At 41.1% G+C, this 17,641-nt stretch overlaps 1 protein-coding gene across 1 annotated transcript in view; it reads right to left on the bottom strand.

Moving 5' to 3' along the window:
• jupb (junction plakoglobin b) overlaps positions 1-17,641 on the bottom strand; it is a 201,485-nt gene that overhangs the window by 80,797 nt on the left and 103,047 nt on the right. The window lies entirely within an intron of this gene.

The raw sequence follows: 17,641 nt of genomic DNA, 5'->3' as shown, positions 1-17,641 counted from the left end.
ATTCATTTTCTTAATGTGAGATAAAAAACGACAAATACGACAAAACGTAATTATTCGATAAGATTTCAAGAGCGAGGTGAAAGTGTACACAGAAAGTGAATCTTTCATATACCTAACCACTGTGTAGCATAAGCACACCACATACACACGCTTGCATCGGATTTCCACACCGATAATTCTCAAGACACAAGGGAGTAAAGCTTTTAAAAGCTCTGCATGCATGCATAACTTCTGCTCCTAGGTGTGGTCGTAATGTTGATTAATGGGATTATCACCTATGGAAATGCATAGTATTCATACATACAGTTTGGATTAAAAGTCCACAAAAGAGGTTGCATTGGAGTCAAACAGAGCTAAGGCTGCATTCCCTTAACCTTTTAAGTGTGGTTCAGACTAATGCTGGGGGACCTGTCTAATTAGTGGCTGGTCGTAAAAGCTGTCATCAAATGTTGGGAGGACTAAACCAGCCCTATTTAGCATATTATATATATATTGTGTATGTATAAAACCTATTTTTGGTATAAGAATCAAAAAGACCAACCACAGTGGTTTTATGTTGTGTTATTATACATATACAGTATTATATGAATATTTTAGCATCTTCAATTGTCAAGGATACATCTGTATGAGCAGACCATCATACCCCTTATCTTTTGGTAACCATGGTCACCATACAAGTCAAGAGTGCAGGGTGTTTTTGGAAGTGACAATGATTCCACTACCAAGGTGTGTTGTGTATTTTAGCACTTCTGAAATCACCCACCACACAGTCTTTATCATATTACAACAGAACAAGGCAGTTCTTGTCCTATTTCTACACCTCCTGACAACATCGTCATGACTGTGCCACAATACGTATATTGCATTGCAATATCTGCAATATGTTGCGATTTATACCTTTCCAACTTCGATTTTTCCCCAATTTCAAATGATGTCCCACACGGAACTTTGTCACATGTGTTTTATCAAAAATATACAGACATTTCTCTGTTTGTTCATCACATGCGTCAAAATGGTAACAAGCAGACATAACTGACCACCACATATAAATAATAAAAGATCCATATGGGCGCCTGTGTATCGATACGTACTGCCACTGAAAATATCGCGATACTATCTGATCGTTTTTTTTCCCCACCCCCTATTTCGACATGTCTGGGATTATCAGAGAAATTTGACCTCATAGTTGACCTATCTAAATATGGAAAGTAACTGATTACCTGTTGAATTTGCTGGTTATGGCGGCGTCTGACCGTGACACTCGAGCTCGTCGCTAACCCCGGAACACATACTACTTAACAATCCAATTTGAATGAGTAGTCTCAACTTGAAACATTTTAATATGCCGAGAAAAGGACCAGGACAATCTCAAAACATGTGCAGGCTCGTTAAGGAAGATGAAGACCAGCGACCGAACCCGGTTGGGGTGCATGCATGGAAGATCGGGTGTCGGTGTTGGTGCCGAAAGACCTGTCGATAAACGATTGAACGTCGCTAGAGGGTATTCATAGAAATACGGAGTGATTTGACGCCGAGGACCATCAAATGACGTGCAGGCTCTGCCAATGGCTGTTGTTCTTTTTCTCGCCTCTGTCATGGGACAGACTGGCTCTAATGAGTCAGTGGCTGGGATCCTACTTGGACCTTTCCTTTGTAGTACTCTGCCTGACTTCTTTTTTCCGTGGAGTGAGAACGGCTGACGGACCGAAAGACAAGAGGAATAGACCCGTGCATTGTTTAGGGGCAGGTGCACTGCCACTGTTCGTGAGGTTTGGGATTTAGTTGTGTTAAGTCTCACCACTTTGTGTTTCATTGCTCAGAACATGGCTCAATATTTGAATGTATAGTTATGTCCATCACTTAGCTCTGGACATTTCCACCTCTGGAACCCTTGTGTTGTCTTCCCGCCGCCCTGGAAATCTTTGTTTTTTCTGAGTCAAATTTAAAATGAAAACCTTTAATCAAGGTTTGGTCGTCTTTTTTTTACCCTTTTATGTCTTCCCCCCAATTATTTGTCACTTTTACAAGTTGGCCGACCTTTTCTGAGCCCTTTGAAATTTCGTGTTTTTTTTTCCCAAATTGTAAGCTTTTTTTTTTTTTTACAGTGGTCACTTTTTTGACACTGTTGTTACTTTTTGACATATCTCACATTTTTGTCACTTTATTTGACATTTGTTCACATTTTTTGTCCCTTTTAATTTTGCATTCTCCTTTTTTTCTCCTTCTTTTTTTTTACTACTTGTTTTTCTCCAAATGCTATAAATTGACAAAAAACACCCACATTCAATGAAAGTAGTGAACTGATTAATTGTTAAATTTGTGAGGAGCGTCGTTGGAACAATCCACGTTACTTCATAGGAAATTTGTTTGACAAGAAACCCAATTTCTGATATAGAAACTTTTCGGAGGGGTCAATTGACCGAAACCACAGGAGGATTAATAGAATGGGAATCCATCAAGAGAAAGGGTATTCCAAAACTCATAATGGATCCAGTTCTGGACTACATGGTGTTAAAACATGCAATGGCCCCAGAGCTTCTCTCACATTACGAGGATGTGTGAATTTTAGGCTTGGTTGATATTTGGGGAATTTTGAACTCCTGGGATAGACTAACTTTTTTCATCATTGCCAATCTCTAGGATAGATTTTTATTTTACGTTGTGTCCAATCCCTGCTCCCTCTGCCAGAGAGCGTGATAGAAATACTTGTCTCGGACATGCATGGAGCCCTGCCTCAAATTTGAAGAAAATGCTTTATGGTGCCTTAACTCCTCCGTTTTATGAGACAAATATAGAATGGCTTAGGTCTGACTAAAGATGTAATTGGCGATCAGTGTCGTCTTCGGTTACTTGGAGGACTTAAAGGCTGTGATCAGGGGTGCACTATATAACTTCTTCATTTCTTAATGTGAATAATGCTCAAGCCTGTTACCACCCCAATTCCAATGATTGGGACATGGTAAACCTAATAAAAGCAGAATACAATGTTCTTTTGCAAATTCACGCATTTTGAATTTGATGCTGCAACATTTTCCAAAAGAGCTGGGACAGGGGCTATGTTTACCTCGGTGTTACATCATCTTGTCATTTACAACACTGAGAAGTATTGGTAACTGAGGACATTTATTGAGGAAGCTTGTAGAGAGGAATTCTTTCCCATTTGGGTTTGATGTACGAGACTTCATTTGTTCAACAGTCTGGGTCTCTGTTCTGTCGATTTTACACTTTATAATGGTGCAGGATCCCCGATATGGGCAAGAAAGAATACGTCAAGTAGTTTATCTCTTTAAGGAGGGATTATAATGAACTTTGAAGTCCTGTATGACATCCAGAGGACCATTTGTATGAATATCCTAAGTGAAGAACTTTATATTTCTATGCAAAACCAATCAGTCGGGATTCCGCACTCTCACAAGGAGGGTTTGATCTCATCATATATACAGCTTGCGCCTGTCACCCCGGCACTGGGCTCTCCCTCACCATGCTCCTACCCGTGCTCCACTCAATCAGTATGATCTTTCACCATCCCCAGCCTATTACACTGTCTTCCGCCAACCAGTAAATTTTTTTATGGTTGTCTTTTTTGACCCGTTTGTGGCTTTTCCCCAAGAGATTAGTCACTTTTTTTCAACGTTTGTGGAATTTTCTGAACTTTTTGAAAGTTTTGTGGATTTGCTGGGTAGTAGCCACTATTTAAATATATTATACATATGACCCAGTCTGCTGAATTTAATCACTGCGAGAATTGACAATGAGCTGAGCGTTGTAGCGAGCTCGCTAGCGCTATCAGCTGCTCTAATTCACATTAAACTGAATATTTCTATTGACGGTGAGTGAGAAACAGCGAATATTATGTTATGTCCTCATTCATCTCGTTTCCTTTTGCACAGCCGCTGCACATGTGCCACCTGTAACGTTAATGTTTACATGTTGCATGTAGCAAGCTAAGCTAACACATTATCATCACTTGTCCACGTTCGGACGACTCGCCAGTAATTATCCACTTCTTTCAGCCAATTGATTGATAGCTGTCCTCCAGAGTGAACAGAACTATGACAGATTAGATTCTTCTACATTAACTTCAACAAGCCTGATAATTCTGTATAACAGATCGCTGCCAAGTATAACAGACCGTTGCCATGGACCCGTTCTGATCACTCGGAGGCCATCCATCAATCTGCAGAAAGAAGTCTGTTAATTCCTCAGTTGTGGCAAAAGTCAGAGAACACCATGGAAGGTTTTTAATATTCATTTAATATTTTGGAGAAACGATATATTTTATGCTGGTTATGGCCTAAGAATTTTAAAGGAGAATAATGAAAAGGTCCAGAAAACAGGTCAAGAAGCATGAAGGTCAAAATGACACAAACACTGGTGAACATATGAAGAAGACAGTACTGAAATCTCTGGAACATGTTTTGGAAATGTCAACTGACTGAAAATTATGGGGCAAAACCATAATCAATTAGAAATTAGAAATGCCCAACAGTTACATACACTATATTCCCAGTTACCTAGCATTTACTGTATGGCAGAATATGTCAGCACTCTCCGGGTTTGACATATTGAATGTGTCTACCTCAAATCCAGTAACAAAACCCACCCAGCGATACTTGTCTTTAATCAAATATTTGTGTCAAATTATTGATTTGTTTGTAGCGAGCCACTTCACATCATGGTCTCTACCCTGTTGGGTTGCAGTCACTAAATGACCTTACAATTCAGTCCCTCGCCTTTCAGTGAATAGGCTGCAGATTATACCCTTGGCTTTGAAATCACTTTTCAAACTATTAAGCATAGCAGAAATGTCCAATTTCCACACCATGTCCATGTAGTGTGCACTCATACTGGTTCCCTTGTTGTGTTTAGTTATTACAGTATTTTGACCGATGCCGTGGCGCACCAACATGTTGACGTCATCTGAGCCAGCTGGGTGACCAATAACTGCAACACCATCTAATACCCTCCTACAGCGAGAGACCATGTGAGACGGACAGAAGACAGAACGACCGACAGAGAACAAATAACAAATCATGCACGCTGGTTTAAGCCTCACAGCACAAGTCTTAAACTAAGCATGATAGTAAAGCAGTTAGTACCATCTCATATTTAAGTAATGTAACTAAATTATTTTATGTTTACAAGATATACTCTTGACAAAGGTCCAGAAGGACTGAACGTTAATTTAAAGGTTTCGGCATGAAGTTTTGATTTATGAGTTTTTTAACATTAATATGAGTCCCCCCAGCCTGCCTATGTCCCCCAGTGCCAAAATGGAGATAGGTGTAAACCGAGCCCTGGGTATCCTGCTCTGCCTTTGAGAAAATGAAAGCTCAGATGGCCGATCTGAAGCTTACTCCTTATGAGGTCATAAGGGGCAAGGTAACCTCCCTTCTCTGCTTTGCCCCGCCAGGAATTCGGCCCCCCCCAGAGAGAGAGATATCTGGTTTTAACAGCAAAGTGGCAGTTTGTCAAAGCCACACCCCCACCTCCGACTCTATAAAGAGACTTCAGTCCAGTATTAGGGGACCACTCGGCTATATAAAAAGACTTCAGATCCAGTATCGGGGACCACTAGGCTATCTAAAGAGACTGTCAGATCCCGCATTAGGGGACCACTAAGGTTTAGATAAAAGAGACTTCAGATACAGTATTAGGGGAACCACTAGGTCTATATTAAAGAGTACTTCAGATACAGTATTGGGGGACACTAAGTTTATGATAAAGAGAACCTCAGGTACAGTATTGGGGACCACTAAGGTTTATATAAAAGCCCCAAAGCAGCATGTCATGGACCTTTAAAAATGCGATGCTACAGCAAGAGAAGTATGCAGATGTGCAATTTTTGTTCTTTAAAAAATATTAAAAAGACGAAACATCGGAGAAGCATTAGCAGGCCTGTAACTCAGATATACAGTATGGTTGTTCACTTCATCAGTACCAAAAGATATTTATTACGCACAACCACTGACACACAACCACTTTCTCCAAGGCAAATCTGAATCACTTTTTGCAAGTACCTGGCTCTCTCTCCTCATCCCTCTCACATTGATGAACTGCCTTCATTTTCAGAATATGTGTTGAGCTTAATGCTAGTATTATTAATCGATGCAGGGGCGCCAATCCCCGAGTAGGAGTTTGACAAATGAGCAGAGGGAACGGACTGGCCCCAGACCAGTTTTCAACCAGCCAGCGGCTCGAACTGAAGACCAGTACAAAGCAGGTGGAGAAACTACGAGTGCGGAGCATCATTCTTTTATAGCTTGAAGAGACGTTAGGCAGGGGACCAGAGGGGATACTATGCAGCAAAGCCCGGCTAGAAACCTTCCTGGTCGCTGTGACTCATCTTACTACACGGTGGCTGCGCTCTACCAATGATTCCTGTTCAATCATGTCCCAACAAAATACTTCAATGTTACCAGTACTTGAGTGCAAAAACGAGGTGCCGTACTTTCCTGCATCGGCAAATCATTATGCATTTGCATTCTACAGTGTTGACGGTATGAAAATAGACCACGCACATGAGTATCGTTGCCTTTTAACCCTTGTGTCAAAATGGAAACGTCAGTACTTATGGTGACTTTTTCTCACGTTTTTGACCTTTTTTTCAATGTTTGTCCTTTTTTTTGACATTTTCGCAGCCAGTTATTTTTGGAATTTATTTTCATAAACCTCTTTTCAGGAAATATTGCTAATGTTTGAGTTAGAAAGCAGATTAGAAATTATTTGACTAGAATTAAGGAATGGATGTTGATGGATAATCTCAGACTGGAATATGTCACTTTACTCATTGCTATTTCAAACCTTAGGGTTAATGTTGACAGACCTGCCCCCACTGCTAAAAAAAAAAAAATCCTAAGGAAACACTGCAGTGAAAAAACAAAACTTGGAGATGTTGCTAGTACGACGAAAATGTCCCGTAATTACATTTTCATTTAATATTATAGTGGCATTGACAGTGCTGCGTGTTATCTTTAAAATAGCCAGCTGTTCAGGGGAGCAAAACACCTAATTTGGTCCCTTGATCAGCCGCAGACCGTCCATGTGTTTCAACTCAGTTATTTATGTATTTTATAATTAATTATTAGTTATGTGTGGTGCCACGGACTAGGAACTACTCCACAGCTGTTTTGCTCCTCAACGTTAACGTTAGTCCTTAAGCTCATAATCATTTTGCATGTTTCTGGTGAGGACTGTGTCTGGTCTCTGGCACACATGTGCTTTTAGATTAGATGAGTTAGACTATATAATAATTACTTCATCCCCCAGTGGGGAATTTCCTATTACAGCAGCGGTTTCCTACGTGCAAAGCAAAACACAGACAATGTGCAAAAGTCTTGATGACTGTAAAGTGGATTATATAAAAAGGTTTTGTACATAAAGTAAATAGGTGGCCACATACCAAAAATATGCAGTGTAAGTAGTCGTGACGTAAAATTAAATTGCACATGTATTAATATTATAGCAAAAAGTATGTAACGTTATATAATGATTTGAAGTGTGGCCTACTATTAATATGCCTTAATATTGAAAAAGGAAGTCTCGTAATGGAAAGCCTCCAATCCAGCTAATAAAGATTTTTCTGAAGCCCTGCTATCATGACGACTTCATAGAGCTGTTTCACACTATTCGTCCGTGGGAGAAGTAAACTTCCGATAGGTTGGTCCAACTGCTTGCCTTCACGTGATTCGTCGATCCTTGGGGGGTTAAAGAAAAAAAAAAAACCCTCTGGTAGTGTAGTATTTAACATGTTAAAGTTTGATTTCAATTTTGACAACCAAGAGGTTCAAGTATCTCTTGAGAGGGCCCTGTCCTCTGAAAACTACATTTTACGAGTCAGGGCCCTGTTTGCTTGAGAAATGGTCCAGATCCACATGTGAGGGGGTCCCCTCATAAAATGAGGTGCCCTGAGAGATTCCCTGTCATAGATGGACAATAACACACTGTGTGATGTTTATAGGGACACGGAGTCGCAGGGGCCCAAATAGCAGTGTTTGACCTGTATGCAAGATCTCTGAAGTGTAGGCGATGTTAGCAATGAGTGGGTCCATAGGGGGTCCTAAAGACATTAATGATTGTTTAGAAATTTTGAGCAGTGCCTCTACGCCATGTCAACTATTGATACAATCTAAAGTCCATGGATTCTTCATGTATGAGTCTTACTTACCTGTTTGGGTTGCAGCATCTGAGTAGATTGCGTAGAGGCCCATAGACGTTCTGGATCAGACGCTGACTAGACCTGTAAGAAGTTGGCCCACAGCCTGCATACCACCTGGACACAGAGGGGAAACTGTGTCAACTAGAATCTCCGCTACTCTGACTGTTCTACCTACAAGATCCGGGATGCTTACCAGCCTCTACTATCGCTGGCTTGTTGCTGGGACAGACAGAAGCATTAAGAACGCGCCTGTGGTCGCCAGGAGCTTCTCATAGTTGGTAGTTCCTCGTGATGACCACCAGACCCTCTGTACCTCATTGGCCGTGACAGCTGAACAGGAAGACTCATGAGTAAGTGGACAACGTCAGGCTTTCCTTACCAAAGTGGAACGATTATGCTTTTCCTTTTTCCGTATTTCCTGTCATATCTATAATGTCTAATGTTGGATTTCCATCTTAAAACGGTCAAATATTGAGTAAAGGTATTTGTCTTTTAGAGGACTCTGTGTTTGTCCTCCTGGTTAAAAAACAGATAAAACATTGACTTTTGTCCCTTTTTCAGACTTTTTTGAGTTGTATGTTTTTAGTTTCACTATTTCCCCCTAATTTTTTCACCTCATTACACAAGTTTTAACACAACGTTTTGGGAAGCCATGGTAATTGGCCACCCTCTTTATACTTGATTTATACTAATCTTTGAGTTAAAAAGCAGAACTTATGAATTAAATTGACTAAGATCAGAGAACGACGATGAGTTTTCATCAGTAATGAAAGTGATCATGTATTGCAACGAGCGTTTATGGAATCCAATCCTTTTTTGTGGTATTTGGTTAAAAAGAACCAATATTTCAATATACGTCATTTTTTTAAAGGGTCAATTTGTTCAGGTTCCAATTCGGGATTCCTAACTAACTAGAATCTCCGTGAGTGTCATTTTGACGCCATAATTCCACACTCTATATCCCTCATGCATAAGTTCCCCATCATTGTGATATTCATCTGCAGTTTTTGTTACGACTCCTTATAAAACCTAAATACACACCAAAATGTACCTTCATCATCACGAGTTTAATTAGACACTTTGATAGCCTTCTCTGTTTCCATCATTCATAATCATGGCATAGGACCATAAATTATTTCCTAGGTATGAAAATTCCTTCAACAATTCTTATTTGCACATCTATACCCTAACCATCCAGCCGTATTTATTGTTCCAGAGACCTGATAGTTACTACAGCACCCATATGTGAATTCTGTCAGACCCATTGGTTCTAGTGGTTAGGAATTCCTGGTTTTTCACCCAGGTGGCCCGCGTTTGATCCCGTATGTGGGAACTAGTTTTGCGGTGCAGGACGTCAGCCGAGGGCGTTGGTGTGGGAACTGAGGGTTGCTGTTCAAAGCTCCACATACTGGACCAAATGTATGGTTGGTTTGTAGGGTTCCAGTTTACCACCTTGTCACTGGGCCTTGAGCAAGGCACAGTTCTATCCAAACTCTATAATCGATCAATGAATAACCCTTTCCATGGCAACCCCCAGCTCACTTCTTACTTCTCTCCATAGTGCCTGTATATGTATGAGCATGGTGGTAGTTCCAGGCTGTGTGTAATACACAGAGTGTAATTTGGGATTACTAAAGTATAACCTTATTCAACCCGTGCAAAAGATTAAAAAACATACCGCGCAAATCTGAGCTTTCCAAAATAGTACACGTGATCTTTTCTTCTGAGAAAATGTCATCTCGCCTTTTGTCTGCTGTTTATATTACAATTTAAAGAAATATAGACTAATTTTAGGAAAAGTCAGGTACCAGCACGGATTGTATTTTTTTCATTCAGAAATTCTTACACATACTGTGTAACTTTCAAATCGGTCCAAAATGGCCGTCAGGCTGTTCTTGTGGTAAGCCTCTTGCGTGTTACCAACGTGGCTGTAGCTGCACTGCTAACTGCAGTCTCAAAATGTCTCTTGCTTGCAGTTTTGTTAAATTCTCACCCATATCGTGTCACATTCCTCCTGAAACCCAATTTTTTTTTTTCTTTGATGTAGCATTTGATTTAGAAGCCTTTATTTCGATTGTTTGACAGCGAAGTTTTCGTATTCCATTAGTGTCACTGCCACACAGTGGGTTGCTACAACGCTCAAATAAACAGTACTCTAGGGGCCATGTGGGTCACATGATCGGCTAGAACATGTCGGTTGTGGGGGGGGGGGGTATAATTTGTCTAGCCGCTTTCAATGGGGATTGTTCACGGTAGAAAGTTCCCTACTATAATTTTTCTATGTTTTGGGACTCATGATATATGCCTGGCCAATCAGAGCATCACTTGGGGACTTACAGAGACAGCACTCCTGTGGACTGTGGACAATTGTCCACACAGTGGCACAACGTGCACACACCTGCAAAATTCAATGGTGGGACACAACCTGCACAATTGGTCTTTAACATCATACTCCTCAAGCAGTTGCACATTTTTGTATTCTTTGTATTCTCAACTTGTATTATTTAAATATTTGTTCTTGTATTTTAATTCTTATATTTTTAATAATGTTGTGGGTGTATGTTTCATGTCTATTGTATTGTATGTATATTGTTCCTAGTATTTCATTTGTATTTATAATTCTTGCTGTGTGACTGGATTTTTGCTGGCTGCTACACTGGAATTTTCCCTTTTCTTGGATCAATATTATCTATCTATCCTATCTACATTATCTATCATCTACATACATCTAGCTAGAAAACAATTCTATCTATCTATCTTCTACTCTATCGATCTATCTATCTATACTATCTATCTATCTATCTATCTCTCTACTTCTACCTATCTACAGAGTGTCTCATACAGAGCATTAGAGAAAATTAGTGTTTCTTGAATATTAAGCATGGAACATGTTCTAAAAGACCTAACATGCATGTAATAGGGCCCCCCCCCCCCCCCCCAAATGTTTTTTTTTTTTTTTTTTTTTTTTAAAAAAAAGGTCCTCGTCCTCACCTTGCTCTCCTTGGTTGCCATTGACAGGAGCTGCAGACGTCGGTGGTACAGGCCAGGGATTGGGATTGCTCTTTTTCAGTAAGGAACCATCCTCTGCAGGCCGGTCGCAAGGCGCACCGCCATCTGTGGCCCCTCGTTGTGCAGCACGAGTTTGTGTAGTGTGGTGATGGAATAAACTAAGGACTGATTCCACCGGGAAACTGCATAGGGGAGAGAGAAAGAGAACAGATATAAAGACTTCATAAAAATACCTAATTTCAAAAGGGGCATCGCATCTATGAACTCTTTACTACTGGCCTCTACCACCGCCAATATCTCATTACTCACAAGGTTGTAAACACCGGTTGAAAAAAAGCTTGAGCAGTTGAAGAGAGTGTGTTTGTGTGTGTGGTGTGTTTAGTGGAGTGTTCTTAAAACCGAAATGCCAGCACCTGGTGAAGCAATGGGCCTTATTATGGACAGAATCTTTTGAACTATAGGTAGAAAGTTAGTCACCACTTTGTGGTGTGTCCAGCCTGAAATCGTACTCAACCGTTTAGATTTACAACTGCCCTTTGGTTGAGACTTGTGTTTTCCCCTCGAATGGAATTTTTTTTTTTGGACTTTTGCTGATCCTCTTATATTTGTAGGTACGTGTTGCTTTTTGATTTTTGCAAAACTAATAACATTTGTATAAGCCTCAGCTGTGCGTCCCTGTAGAGATTCTAATTACGTCGTCTTTCAAAAGTGCGCAAAAACGTGCCCATCTTCCCTGATTCAGGCACATGGTTATTGGGAATACAACACATCAACCACTCTTTTTTCCCTGGATGATAACATTAAGTGTTGAAGGCTGGAAAGGTAGTAAGTGAACCTCTGGTTAGGTTATGTTGTCGCAACTACTAATTCACAAAACCAGCTGACTTGCTGGGAAAACAAGTATTTTGTTGTCTTAAGTGCAACAAACAGGAGCAGCATCACATGTTGATCCAAGACCTTGTCATCTTGAGCGAAAGAGATAAAATTATATCAATATACTGTACAAATCCCGGGGCGCAGGGCCGGAACTCCACCACCACCACTCTGGTAATCTGAGAACCCATGGGAGAAGAAGGTACACAGAAGGGGCCTCGGAATACCGTTGGGCAAGAGAACAGGCTCACATGCTGATGCTGATAACTCACCTCTAGCTAGTAGGGATTATCAGTGGTGGCCCGCCTGCAACATCCCGATCCGCAGGGGCATGCTGTCGCCGGGGAGGGTTGTGTTTCACCCCACTAGAATGCCTGGTACTGTGGGCTGTGTGTCTCCCAAGAGGGTTTCCCAACTATCCGGGATTCTGAGCCTCTCCAAAGCCCTTGTGGCTGTAAGTAGAATTTGTTTGAGGATGGTGGTCACACCGCGAAGGACAAATTTCCTTATCTGTGGTCAGCGGGTAGGATAATTTTGTATCTTGCAGGACCTGACGTACAACAAACAGCCTGTTCCATGGGTAAGGTGTATTTTGGCAATCCCGCTGCTTTCTGTGGGAATTTGGAGGAAAACAGGAATCCGAAATTCACTGGTGTGCCGTTTTATAAGGGAGTGCAAAGGCCTTATTTCCTCCCGTCTCCCAGACCAATGAGACAGGGGAGAATGACCCTTGTGATTAAGAGGTACTTTACTGTCCCCCCCCCCTTTAAACCACTTGGATGAAGCTGAATTAAACTCTGTCTTTAACGACGGTTGTTGTTTTTAGCTTTATGGCCTCGGTTTAATTGGGTTAGCGATCCTTTGTTCTCTCCTTGCATCCTCCATGTTATTTTATCAACCGTGTGGTCTGTAACTGGCGTCGAAATTATAGGATATGTGGTGAAAAAATGAAAGAGAGGGTTGAGGGTGGGAGGAGAGCGAAAAGCTGAAGTTGATAACATAAAATGTTCATCCTAATATTGTGGTACATATAACTGTTTATTAGGTTTTTGATTATTGAAACTTATTCATGCCGATTAACCCCGTGATCTGATTCATTTATTGAATAAAGGTCACACAACACCCCTAACGGGCTTCTCTCTTCTGGAAGCTCTTCTTAGTTTTGATTTTTTAATTATTTCTTAATTTCAAAAAAGAATGAATTAAGCTCCTAAGAAATCAATTACGAGAGTGAGTATCCTCCTCTATTAAACTTCAGTGTAAGGGATTAATTCTGCACCTGCCTGGGGGGGGTGGAGTGGCCCGGAGCCTGCTAAAATGAAGCTAGCATCAGCCTCATGTGCTTTTGCTACAACATCAAAACATGGGTTTTTCTATGGTGTTCCTCAAGGTCTTGTTGTCCTAATGTGGTATGTTTTGAGTTTTGACATTTTTTATCAATTCTGGAAAATGGTTGCGATTATTCATCAAACCTTGTGTAATGGGCAGCAGCACCGTAAGTAAGGTATTCGGGACAACATGGTTCCTTATGTCATGCGCACCAGTTCTGGTATCTCCTCCACAATTGATATGGCAGCCGGTCCCTCCTCTGGTGCTACAGGCTGTGCCACCTGGGCCGCCAACGTCTGTCTCCTATCCCGCAGTGTCATGGGCGCGCACCACCGCAATACTCCCCATGGCCGAAGACTGCACCAGCACCGCGCTGGCTCCTTCGTGTCATCTGGTTACTACTCTGGCTGCCTGCACCACAACCTAGAGAGACGAAATATCTGTGTAAACATTTGATTATTGGTGTCTGAAAACTCAGTTAGAAAATCCTAGTATTCTAGGTTGTGAGACAGTGGTCATGAGACCGGATCTCGTACCCCCGCAGCTTTGGATGAGCTCTGGTATGCCCTAGTGGCCAGCTCGTCGTCGTCCTGGTAGTTTAATTCAGTTGAAAACCCCCCCCCTATAGCTGTCTTTAAGCAGCTGAAGGCTCAAGCAGACGTTGCAATTACTTTGCTGTGAAGGATCTGATGACGAAGGGCCAATTCGGCCCCGCCTCCCCCTCCACTAGTCTCTGGGAACATGGCGGCCCCTGACGCGCTGAGCCCGGTTATAGAGGTACTGAGCGTCTACATCTGTCATAGGTAGAATAGAGAGAAGAAAGAGATAGACCATGAAGATGCTAGTGTGTGTGGTTGTGTGACGTGAGTAGACATTAACGATTCCTCTTGATATCTGGTATAAATAGACATGGGAGTGATTTAATAGCGAGCCCGATGTTGCTTTGGCACAGAGAAGGACCACAGTGGCTCACACTATTTATCTTAAATATTTGCTTTACCAACTATTTCGATCACACATTTTATACTTACACATCAACTATTTTAAAATAAAATAATATGGGATGTCTCATAAGGTACCCTTTTCGTGAAGTATCGACATAATCATTGACATGATACTGTCCTAACTATGACATGACAGTGTCAGGATGTGTCATAACCTCCTAAATGTTCATGAACGTTTATGTCCTTAAGTTTGATTCAGTTTTTGGTCATGACAAGTTAATGAAAGTGACATTCCCACCGCAACGTTTTCGGACAGGGGACTGATACCAAAAGTATGCAATATCTATAATTTTCCTATTTCAAAAACCTGGAAAGATCCCAGGCTCTGCTACCTAACGACCATAGCACTTATATCCAGGGGGGAAAACAATTAAACGAATAAATGCAGCTTTTATATATAACGTTGAGACACCGGATTGATACAACTGATGTGGAAGACCGAGAGTACCATACGATTCTTTAATTATATTTAGAAGATGCATTAGACACGCTGAGTAGCATTATAATCTGTTCTGGTGTCTTTTTTGATATTAGAAACTATGACATGCTGTGGAAGGAAGCCTTTAATTAAGTTAACAGCATATGGGTTCAAGGGAAAAGTGGTCAATACCTGGTACAGATCTGTGGGTGGACAAAGTGGAAAAATGGCATTCCCGCAAGGCAGTAGTGTTGGTCCTTTATTGTTCCTCTCCATATGATGAATGCCGTGTTTAACCGAAGTGGAGAATATTGTGATGGGCGTTGTTTTGCAAGTAATGTAATTTTTATGGGACAAGAGTTGAGAAATGTGAATTTGGTGGTGAATACGGCGTTTTCACCCCTGTATTTCGTGGGTGCTTGGTCTAACGCAGTTGGTGAGTTTTGTCAACTGTGGCGCGATTTGCCCTTCGGCTCGGGTGTAGTTTCTTTTGGTTTCACATTTGGCACAAATTAGACGTCACCCAAAATTGCACAATTACAATCACGCAAGAACGTCCATCCTCTTATTGGTCCGGATGTTTCGGCGGGGGCAAAGAAAGTAAATACAAGAACAATTAAGTACCTCCTAGTGTTCATGCGGATAGTGAAATATTATTGTACTCCATGGTCAAACCAGTTCATTTCATTAAACATTTTTAGACATTGTTTTCCGCAAAAGCCGTACTGATACGTCTGCTCTGGTCACCGGACTGTCGCTCTGCTTCCTGCAGGCGTCTCTCTCAATTTTTAAACTAGCTGGGCATATGGGTTTGATCCTAGGTTAACATGGGACTCATATACAAAAAAATATTTGACTAATTCAGGGAAATTCTATGTAATAAGATTTCTATGTGTGTGGAGTGGGGAGTATACTTGCTCTAAGAACAATTTATCCTGGCTTGATCAGGTCGGTGTTATGTGGAAGCAGGTCTTGCAGCCAAAACAACAGTGCTTAGTAAGTTGGATATGATAAAATCAAGCATTAATTGTGCTGGGTGCTCTCAAAGACACGCCAGTTCGGACTGCTGTCCCTGGTGGAGATGGAGACATGCCTCTTCACCTTATGAAAGATCAGCGAACCCTTGTTTAGTTGGGCAACCGTGAGGGTCATATTTGAAAATCATAATAGTCGAACACTGCCAAGAGCATGAATGCTCAAACAGAGATGTTGTTGGGTGGTCATGATAAAGGTATCGTGCAAATACGGTTTAATATTTGGAAATAGCCCTACTGTACCTTTCCCAGCTGCTCCACCATGGGTTTTAAAAGAATGTTTCCTCTAGGACTATCTGTCATCTGTCAGCCTGCTACATTGTTGAATAGAAACCTTAGGTTGTTCTTCTTTTCTTCATTAGTGATGAGTAATAGTGTGGATCGGCTTTCTGAGGCCTTCTATACATTTTTCCAGACTGTCTTGCCAATCATGGCCCAGCCTGTTTCAGTAATACAGTAAGGATACTGCAGTAGTACAGTACTGGGTGGAGAGGCTAGGGAGTTTAACAAGGGAGGAAAGCCCCTAAGAATGTTATAAATTTATGACCCATAGCCAGGTGGTAATATTGCGCCATAATTACCTGATATGTTAAACAGCTAGTTTGTTTATATATATTAAGCATTTGCATAGCAGATGGGGTGTTAGCAGAAATCCTTGATTTGGCAAAAACACCGATTCTGGTCTAGCATTTAGTTCGTCACTTTTCTATGTCCGACCATAAGATGGATAAAATATATTAACGTTTTTTTTTTTTTTCTATTTGTCACTTTGCCATGCTTTCGTGGGGATTTTTGGATGCAGTTTCTTTACCCAAATGTACAGAATGTTTTAGAATAAGGTGTGTTGAAATATTGAAAAGGTCCACGAGGCTTCTGGTATTTCTCAGCTCATGCACCCTTGGGGGACTGGACCTGCGCCAGCCCTCGAAGTCCAAGCTAAGCTGGTCACGCAGCTAAAACGTACGGCTTATCTCATCAAACAGACTGGACAGAAACATCTGCAAGTTAAAAATGTTTGTGTGGTAATTATTTCCTGAATGCAATTTTTTTAATTTCTTCTTGTGGTGTCCAGTGACGTGTGAGAAGAGGAGGTGAAAACAGAGTGAGTGTGATAGACTAATCTCACACCCTAGATAATTTTATAGTAAAGACGGAGGAAATGGATGGAACAGAGAAAATGGTTTCTTCTGAACCATTTAAAACAGTTAAAAGTTGAACAACGACGTTAGAAATTATATAATAATATTGCAAACCTATAAATCAAAGTCCCTTCACTTCATGGTGTCTTGTAATCATGTGTTTTTGGAGAGTATTATGGGCAAAACACATCAAAATTATGACCACGCATCAATTAGTACAGGAAATTGACTACCTATTACATGATATCCCATGGTTTTTAATTTATTTTAAGCAACCAGAACATAATACAGAAAAAAAAGAGCATACAGTATTCATGTGATGATAAAGATGAATGTCTGACTGATTGAGCTACCCTTCTCCCACTTCTCATGTTCAAAGTTCATGGGAAGGTCCAATCAAATGTATTAACTGGTCTCCTGCATGGAATGCATTGCATTGCTTTTTATTTTAAGGTGACTGTTTTTTGAGGTTGCTTGCAGTAACTTCTCTTAGCTTCGCTCTGGTGCAAGTCGCACTTACAAATATAAAAGACACTGTCACTGTGGTCGGTGAGCCACGCCTGAGCTCACTAGACTTTCCAACATGGACGTAGTGGATGAACAGTCGATCATTGGGAAGAGATGCGGAGAGGTTCGAATACAACCTCGCCGAGTTTTCAACCAAACCAGGAATTCTC

The sequence above is a fragment of the Etheostoma spectabile genome, chromosome 15 (assembly GCF_008692095.1).
Source record: "Etheostoma spectabile isolate EspeVRDwgs_2016 chromosome 15, UIUC_Espe_1.0, whole genome shotgun sequence".
Lineage (NCBI taxonomy): Eukaryota > Metazoa > Chordata > Actinopteri > Perciformes > Percidae > Etheostoma > Etheostoma spectabile.
Note: the sequence above shows the minus strand (reverse complement) of the source record. Positions and strands in the feature narration are given on the sequence as shown.